The 9327-nt window shown below is 32.0% G+C and overlaps 1 protein-coding gene and 1 long non-coding RNA gene across 2 annotated transcripts in view; both read right to left on the bottom strand.

Annotated features, from left to right (window-relative positions):
• LOC111515402 (STAGA complex 65 subunit gamma) overlaps positions 1-1138 on the bottom strand; it is a 32570-nt gene extending 31432 nt beyond the window's left edge. Inside the window, exon 1 of the mRNA XM_074173011.1 lies at positions 1000-1138. The gene's annotated coding sequence lies outside the window, so the exon portion shown is untranslated. The remainder of the gene's footprint in view (positions 1-999) is intronic.
• Positions 1139-6624: 5486 nt separating this feature from the next.
• Positions 6625-7235, bottom strand: LOC141481462 (uncharacterized). Its single transcript, XR_012464993.1, has 2 exons — positions 6895-7235; positions 6625-6729 (listed from the first exon to the last, which is right to left on the bottom strand). It is a non-coding gene; the product is annotated as an uncharacterized lncRNA (long non-coding RNA).
• Between the last annotated feature and the right edge of the window lie 2092 nt (positions 7236-9327).

Raw genomic sequence — 9327 nt, forward strand, 5'->3', positions numbered from 1 at the left:
CACAAAATAAAATTTTGGACAACATTTAAAAAGAACTCGATGAATTAATATGATGTAATATTGATGTTAACAGGTTTATGATTAGATTTATTTCTATAAAATTTTATAATGTTCCTACCAGCTTTTGACTTATTTTCAGCTTCAGAAATATATTTATCAATTTTAACCTTTTTTTTCCTTTTGAGTTTCCTATTATGGTCATTTTTTATATATTTTTATTAAGTACTTTATATTCATTAGAGAATCGATTTTTTTCAAGTCTGAATAGACAGAAATTAAAATGATAAAGAATATACCTTCAACTTCTTCAATGAAATCAATGTAGGAAAATATTTTCACATCATTACATCTGGTTATCAAACTACAAGTGGATTCACAGGTCTAGGTTGTTGGCCAAAATTGATGAAAAGTTACCAATCTCAGATCAGGTAGAGAACATTATATTTCGTTATAAAGCAACTTCTGTTGCTTATGTGAAATCACCAGCTGAAATGTATTTTGTTAGAAAATGATTTGAAATATTTGTAATAAATGATAATAGTTGTGGTTGATAACTGCAATGACTACATTCAAATCAACAGCAATAATTCACATGGATTGAACATATATCAGTCTTTCTTAAATGTCATACTTTAACAATGCACTATGCAAGATCAAATCTGTGAAAATCAACAGAGTCAATACAGAATAATTAAAAAATTTACGCACCAGACAAGAATATTATTCCTCCTTTGATTCATTCCATAGTTTAATTTTTACCTTTCTAGGAACAACAACCCTCGGCAGTCGAAACTCGTGCAAACTAAAGGTTAACGAGGTCTTACCTTTTAACATGCAATTACTAGCATGGATTGATAAATCCGGGATTACTTTATATCAATGATATTTTCAGATTGGATCAATGACAGTTTAGTTTTCTAAGGTCAAAAAATAGCTGGAAAGTATTATTATCTGATACTTTCTTGATAATAGCTAGTCAAAATAATGGGAAATACTAACACAATTCTCTCAATTGTCCCTTTTTCACTATCATCATCATACTCTGCTAAGCAAAATTTGTCCATAGATCTCTCTATATCTCCTGAGACATCTGGAATGAATATATCATTTGGAATCAGTCTTGGAATTTCTCCCCAGTGCTTTGAAAAAGACATATTCAATTAATTAATTTTGAAGAGACTAGATAAACATCAGATTATAGCATTATAGACCAAAACAAACTCTCATATGACATATGACATGCTGACATTCATAATTCATATGACATCATCAGCTTTGCCAATCAAAAACTATGAAATTCCCCAATTTTCCAATCAAATTCCCTCAACAAAATTCCCTAAAATAATTCGGTAGCAGTTTGAATTGTTGATCATTGATTCGGGAGAGATGGTAACTCTAGCTTTCATTTTTTTGTTTGTAATCACATATATGACGCTCTAACATATAAAAAAATATGATGAAAGCAAGGTTTTACCTATATAAGAACGCTGAGATGATAGTAGGAATTTCACAAGTTGTGAAGAAAAAGATATTTATTCATTGTGAACAAAACTATATAACTGGATATCATTTTAATTCAATTTGAAGTCTCGAGGTTGAAGCTTGACTATCTTCTTTCCTGCAACCTAATGATGTGAATTTAAAACTGAACTTTTTTGAGCATGTGAACGAAACAGTGAGATATTATGTCCAATATCAAAGTATATTTTTTCATTCACTGTACACTTTCTAAACCTTGATAAAATCAAGAGTTTTCTATAGAAGTTACTGGAATTTGGTTTCATGATATTGATATTTTGTACTGTAAAATTTATTCTACACGGTAATTGAATCAGATCTTCAGTGTTAGTATTTAATTCAAATATTTTTCCCGACTACAATCATAATTGAATATCAAAAACAAAAAAAATCGATTTTAGTCAGAAAGAATAATCAATAATAATACGATTATCATTTCAAAATTGTCTTCCGATCAACAATAACAATAAAACAATTCCTGGAAAGTAGAAAATAGATATCACATAAAGAGGATAACCTCATAAGACCGGTAGTTTCGTATATAAATAATCCAGTTAGAGAACTAAGAATACGTCTTAACAAGTTGTTCAAAAGTATTACCAATTTTGTCCCATCTCTTAGCTTTGAAAGTCACTTTAGTGGAAAACATAAGTAACCAAACCACGCCACATAATTCAACTTTGGTTTCATTCGATGTAAAGAGTATGTTCTCCAATATACCGTAAGCCCCTCATTCTTAATATATTAGATCATATAACATGGCGCAGTCGGTAGGATACGATATAACAGATCAAGCCAAAGTAGACCATATCACTTCTTTTGAAATTTCGACAGCTTTCGATGTGTGCCTAAATCAGAGCTACTTACAGTTCAACAACAAATTTTATAAACAGGATTGAGGATTCAGGTTTACCAATGGGCTCACCCCTTAGTCCACTTTTAGCAGACAAGTTATATAGCTTGGAGAATTCCAGCTCAAAATCCAATGTATTTTCTCATGGCGCTTCATTCTGGTGACTTCACGACCTCCGATCGGAACCTTGTGGAACACCCAATTCAAGGTAGGTATGACGTAGTCGTCCCCACTTCCCCACTTTTACCGTCTTCCAGTCGACCAATCAGAAGCTACCGATCATACAGCGGGAACTTCAAAGCAGTAGAAGAACAAAGCGACTTCTGGCTCACTTCAAGGTCGCGCGTCGTTGGTAATTATTTCACAGAGAGAGACTTTGGTGAGTGTAAGAGAGGAACGTGTGACAAAAAGCATCTCATATCACTTCCAAAAGAGCATTTAGTTACAACAAAAAATATCGAATATAAATTACAGGCTATAGATTTCGAAATTACAACCACACTTTCAAATATTAGGTTCAAATACTGGCCTATACACGGAAAAGGTGCAGTAAGGGATGTCATTTGTGAATGCATAGTTTGTTTGAAATCAAAACCCTCGTTTTCAACACCTATCATATCACGTGTAACATTCCGGAACCTAAATTAGTCTCGATTCACCTTTTTTTCAGTTGAACGTGTTGATTATGCGGGCCCATTTTCATCAACGACAGCTTTTTACGTACAAGAAAATTTATAAAATCAAATCATTGTCCAAACTTGGTCGCGAGTGGACGTGTTTAAGTATGCGCTGATATTCTCGAGTTTGACGGCTGTGACACTGAGTGTCATTTTGATTCCTACACCGGTGAATGGGTTGAGAGGTTTTGCATATAAACAACGAATTGAGAGACATTACAATCTGGATGGGAGAGTGACAATTGGTTAATTTGTAGAGTGGGGATTCTGAACAACAGGTCACGACGAAATACAAAAACGCGAGCAAAAATTTCCTAATCGCACAACAGTATAAAAAACTTCTACAATACATTTCTTATCTATCCCAACTAAAGCGCCCTTTACACTGCCGCTTGTTAAGAATGTCTCTCGGACGGAATGATATACAGAGTATTCTGCAAGAAATTAGACAAAATAGAGCGGAACTGAAAAATGCAATTGATGCCAGCGAAGCCCGAATTCAAATAAGGATTCAAGAATCACACGAGAGAATTAAGGAACTAGAGAACGAAAATAATTTTCTAAAAAATAAAATCGAAGAATTGGAAAAAGAACAAAAGTCTAATAATATTATCGTTTTCGGATTGAATAAAGAACGACACGAAATAACATTTGAGTATCTTAAAGACGAGCTGAAAGCTCTACTAGAAGTAGACATAACCAGAAATCAAATTAAAAACATAATTTGTCTAGGATCTCGAAAAAACTGCCCAGTAAAGATCGAATTCGTGTCCAATTTCACAAAGAAGTATGTACTTTCGAATTGCAAAAAATTAAGAGGAACCCAAATTTCAATAGCCAATGATCTGACTTATCTGCAAAGAGAAGAACTTAGAGTTTTGAAGAGGAATCTCAAATTATATAGGGATACTCTAAATAAAAAAACTTATATTAAAGGAAATAAACTAGTGGTCGACGGAAAGGAGCTCACAGTAAAGCAACTTCTACAGAAAGAAGAAAAAAGAAAGGACGACATAGAAACTACACACAGTAGTACCCCTTCCACACCTACAGAACCACTCCTCATTGAATCTATCATAAAGGAGACGGAAAGCTTACTAAAAGAGGCCCTTAAACCTCCTACGACACCTACAAGTGGACTATCGTCGAAAACAGACTGGAATCTACCAAATAAGATACAAAATCGTAACATAGAAAAAATCAAAACGAGATCGGGTCAAAGGAAAGGAAGTGAATGACATTTTGCTCAGGACGATTCATGTATTCTGAAAATATAATCCATTTTATCATTATAAATCTATATTGTTTTTACTACAAAAACTGCAATTTCATATAAATTTTGTCACTTTAACAAAAACTCAGTATTTTCCATTCATATATATATATATATATATATATATATATATATATATATATATATATATATATATATATATATATATATATATATATATATTTAGTACTATAGGTAGCACTCTTATATTTGAGTTCTCAGAATGGACCAATACATAAGAGATTTCAAAATAGACACTTTAAAAATATTGATGATTTCAAAATGATGTTGGATGAGATAAACTCCGATTTTGATTGTGTGACATTAACAGAAACCTGGAAATTACCTGACCCTCATATATATTGTATACCAGGATACAAACTAATTTATAATGAAGGTGAATACAATCAAAACGATGGAGTAATAATGTTTATAAAAAAAGATTACGAATTTGATAGCGAAATTGTTGCAATAGAAAGAGTTAAATTTCTCAAAGCAAAAATTAAAATCGGAAATAAAAATGATACACTCATCACTAGCTGTTACCGATCACCCTCAATGAACATAAATGAATTCAATCAAATTTTAATGCGGTACTTTGAAACTATACAACCAGAGAAATATGATTATTATCTCTTCATAGGTGATATAAATATAAATCTGTTAGAGGAAGACGAAAACACAACCGAATATCTCAGTATATTGCATGAACTTGGGTACATATCCAGTATTAATGATCCCACAAGAATATATAATAACCAGATATCATGTCTTGATCATATTTTTATCAAGAGTAAATGGAATATACTTGACATGACAATACCAATTGTTCTGAAAAGCAATATCACCGATCATTTTACAACTATATTACAAATTGTTATGGATAACGAAATTCCAAAAAAAAAACTACGGAATGAGATATAGAAAATATATTAATGAAACAAAATTAAATAATACATTACACCATGAAAACTGGGAGTCAGTGTACTCAACAGAAAATCCAAACACTGCAATGGAAAAATTTATTGATGTTTTAACAAACGCTATTAAAAAATGTACTGATATTAAAAAATGTACTAGGAAGAACACAAAATTTGCACCATGGTTAACGAATAGCCTATTGAAATCTATCAATACTAAAAACGATTTGTTTGCGGAACTGACCAACAACCCACACAACGAACAATTGAAACACTATTACAAAAATTATAAGAATAAACTCACCAATTTAATGAATAGAGCTAAGCGCGACTACTACCGAGAAGAAATTAAAAATAACTCGTGCAATTCAAAGAAACTCTGGAATACAGTGCAGAGCATCACTGGTAAAAAACAATCAGAGAAACAAATACAGAGTATAAAAAATGACAAAGGTGAATTATTGAATGGAAAGAGGGGAAATTGCAAACGAATTCAATAACAGATTCATTGAAACTGGTAAAACATTGGCTGAACAAATTATTAGGAACCCAAATTTCAAAACAAACACAACATGACTAATAAATTCTATAAGTATCCGTCCTACCGATACGACTGAAGTAAAGACTCTTATCAATGAACTGAAAAATAAAAAATCCGTAGGGGAAGATCAAATACGAGCAGAAACACTAAAACAAATCTCAGGCAATATCGTTATTCCTCTCACTCATACCTTAAATCGATGTCTAGATAAGGGGATATGGCCAACTTCTCTCAAAAAATCAGTCGTCATCCCGATACACAAAAGTGGGGACAAAAACATTGTTACCAATTATAGACCCATTTCACTGATAACGAATCTATCAAAAATATTCGAGAAATTATTGAAAACCAGACTCTTATCTTTTATAAATAAATTTAAACTTCTTTCTTGTAAACAGTTTGGCTTTAGAGAACAAATCTCCACGGTGGATGCTATCCTATACATCGCAGAGAAAATACACCAAGCTCTGGAAATGGGAACTCCATGTCTTTGCTTATTCATAGATTTAAAAAAAGCATTTGATACTGTCAGCCATAAGCTACTCTTAGAGACACTAGAAAAAATAGGAATAAGAGGTAATTGTTATAACCTCATTGAAAGCTATTTAAATGAAAGGACACAGAAAGTGAAAATTGGTGATGATTCAAGTAACTCAAAAATCATTGAATATGGAATACCGCAAGGCACAGTCCTGGGTCCGTTGTTATTCAACCTATATGTGAATGAATTGTTCTCAGTTGCTAGTAAAGGTGATATCGTAGGATATGCTGATAACACCGTTATCTTTTATCAAGCTCCATCATGGCAGGAACTAAAAAATACTACAGAAATAGATTTCAAATTTATTAAAGAATGGTTCGATAACAAACTATTGACAGTCAACTTCGAAAAAACCCACGTTCTTCCTTTCAGTTGCAACAAATCTGGCATCCCTCCTTTTCGCCACCTAGAAATAAATATAGATGGAAAAATGTTAAAATTGAATACTACAACTGAGACAAAATATTTAGGAATATATCTGGACACACATCTTAAATGGGATTATCATATAAAATACGTGACCAAAAAACTCCAAACCATTTTATATAAATTCAAAAATCTGAACACTTACTTATCCATAGAAGAAATGAAAGTAATATACTCCTCTCTCGTAGAAAGTCATATCCGATATGGTATTGAAGCCTGGGGTGGTGCGCTTAAAACCCATCTCAATCGACTAGAAGTGATACAGAGACGGTTCTTGAAATTAATGCTACAGAAAAGCTCTAGATACAACTCTGATCTAGCCTCTACAAAGAAATAAAAATCATGGATATCAGGCAATTATTTTACCTTTGTGTGAATATGAAATACCACTTTCAAAAACATAAAGCTGATATTCCTAACCATGAATACAATACTCGAAACCGTAACAAACACATCCTACCGCATGCTACAAAATCAAAAACTCAAAGAGCATAAACTCAATAAAAATGTATAATACCCTACCAGGAGATATAAAAAAATGTAAAAGTAAACAAAACTTCAAGAAAAAGTTAAAGAAATATATCAATGAAAATGAAAGGAATATGATCTCCCAACTATTTGAACCCTAGTGGAATACAACCAATGTATGTCATTTAACTTTTTTGTATTATTTGAATTATATTCTTTATAGAATTTGAGCTGACTATATATATTAGTTTTAGAGTTGTATATTTTTAAAATTTTACCATTTGATAATTTTTATACATATATTTTTCCTTTTTTATTTGTCTATTTATCTGTTAATTTCAAGGAAACAAGTACTTTGTACTTATCCTTAATCACTTGTTCACTCCATGCAATTGTATTATTCATATATATTCATATATTTGCATTTTTCTATGTTTCACAAATAAGGCAGGGCATATCGAATTATTTTACGTCATGTATTGTGCACAGATATTCATTCTAACAACGGCACTAATTTTGTAGGAGCTAATAGTGAACTGAAAGATGTTATGAATGCAATCTTCGAATCTAGTATAGACGTACGAGATTATCTTCTAGCAAAGTGTTTGTACAGTGTACTTTGCTAGATTGAAGCAATATCAAATCAGCTGATTAACGGAAAAACAGATTTTAAAACAGATTTTTTTACTGTATTATCCCATGATAGTAATGATTTGTCTTTCTATACCCCCTCTCATTTCCTCGTGGGTGTGTGGGTGATTCACTGATGGCTATACCACTACCCATTAATAGATTGAAACTCTTCGAGCAACTACAAACAAATGATCCTGAATTTTTTTAAGAGCTGGTCTGCAAAGTATCTCACATCGTTACGACAGCACAGCAAATGGAAAACCGGTAATCCAGAGTCGATAGAAATCAGTTCACTTGTGCTTTTTCCGGAAAAAATCTACAACCGATGAAGTGGCGTATGGGTAGAATCGTATCTGTCCACCCAGAGAAGGATAACATAGTGAGTAGTCAGTGTTACGACTAGAAATGGAATCCCGAAACGTAGCGTTCTGAAACGGAATGCGCTTTCTGTAGACTCATTTTGAGCTTAATGTACAATTGCAATGTTGTGGAAAACTTCAATTAATTTTGAGTTGGTATTCTGTTTATTTTTTTATTCCCAACTTATTTTCAGTATGTAAAGCCTACAAAAAGATTGGCATAACTTAAAGAGAACAACAAGGGAATCATTCAATTCAATTACAATTGAATATCCATTCAACGTTTGTGTAGTAAAGTGATTAGTTCGTTTCAATTGCAAGAGTTATTTGTAATATAATAATGATGAATATAATGATGAGTACAAAAACCACAATGACAGAACATATGTGCACTTGTTTCAAGATTCTTAAAATCATATGACAACAGTTGAACGATGGGACTTACGCCCGCGTTGATTATTAAATCGAACAAGTTTCGGTAACTTGCCTTTTGAGTTGAATGATGAGTGAAATTGAGTTTTGTATTAATTTTCATTACTGACGTCTCAGTAGATATTCGTTTTTCATCATTCCGTTTACATTTATTTTTATATGATAAATTATATAACGAGTTGCTTTGATACGTGAAAACTATACAGGGTTTTTCGCGATGAGCGTTAATTAGACGAAATATTTTAGACGATGGGGTATTACCGCTTCAACTATAAAAACGGCTACTTTAATTTTTCAAACGGAACACCCTGCATATAATGTCATAATATGATTTTTCATCACTTCATCAACAACTTCATGTACTATTTCATCATACCTATGTGTTACCGTTCAGAAGATATAAATTAATTTTGATTTTTTTTTCAAACATGTACTTTAATAAACGCTAATTATCTTGAACTCTCTGGTACTAAGACGATCAAATTCGAAATGTAGTGGAGTAATACCATAAGGACCTTCACTTCGAGTTATATTTTTATTTCCTTCATACGGTGTCTTTAAGAAATGCAGCTACTTTGATCACATGAAAAAATGATTGAAAGCCATTTTTTTCAAATGGAACACCCTGTATATTTTCACATCTTTGAGCTCTACATTCAATTTATATGTTATATGACTGAAAAATT

The sequence above is a fragment of the Leptinotarsa decemlineata genome, unplaced genomic scaffold (assembly GCF_025532065.1).
Source record: "Leptinotarsa decemlineata unplaced genomic scaffold, Ldec_3_MD MMD2_tig00000199_RagTag_RagTag, whole genome shotgun sequence".
NCBI classification, from domain to species: domain Eukaryota; kingdom Metazoa; phylum Arthropoda; class Insecta; order Coleoptera; family Chrysomelidae; genus Leptinotarsa; species Leptinotarsa decemlineata.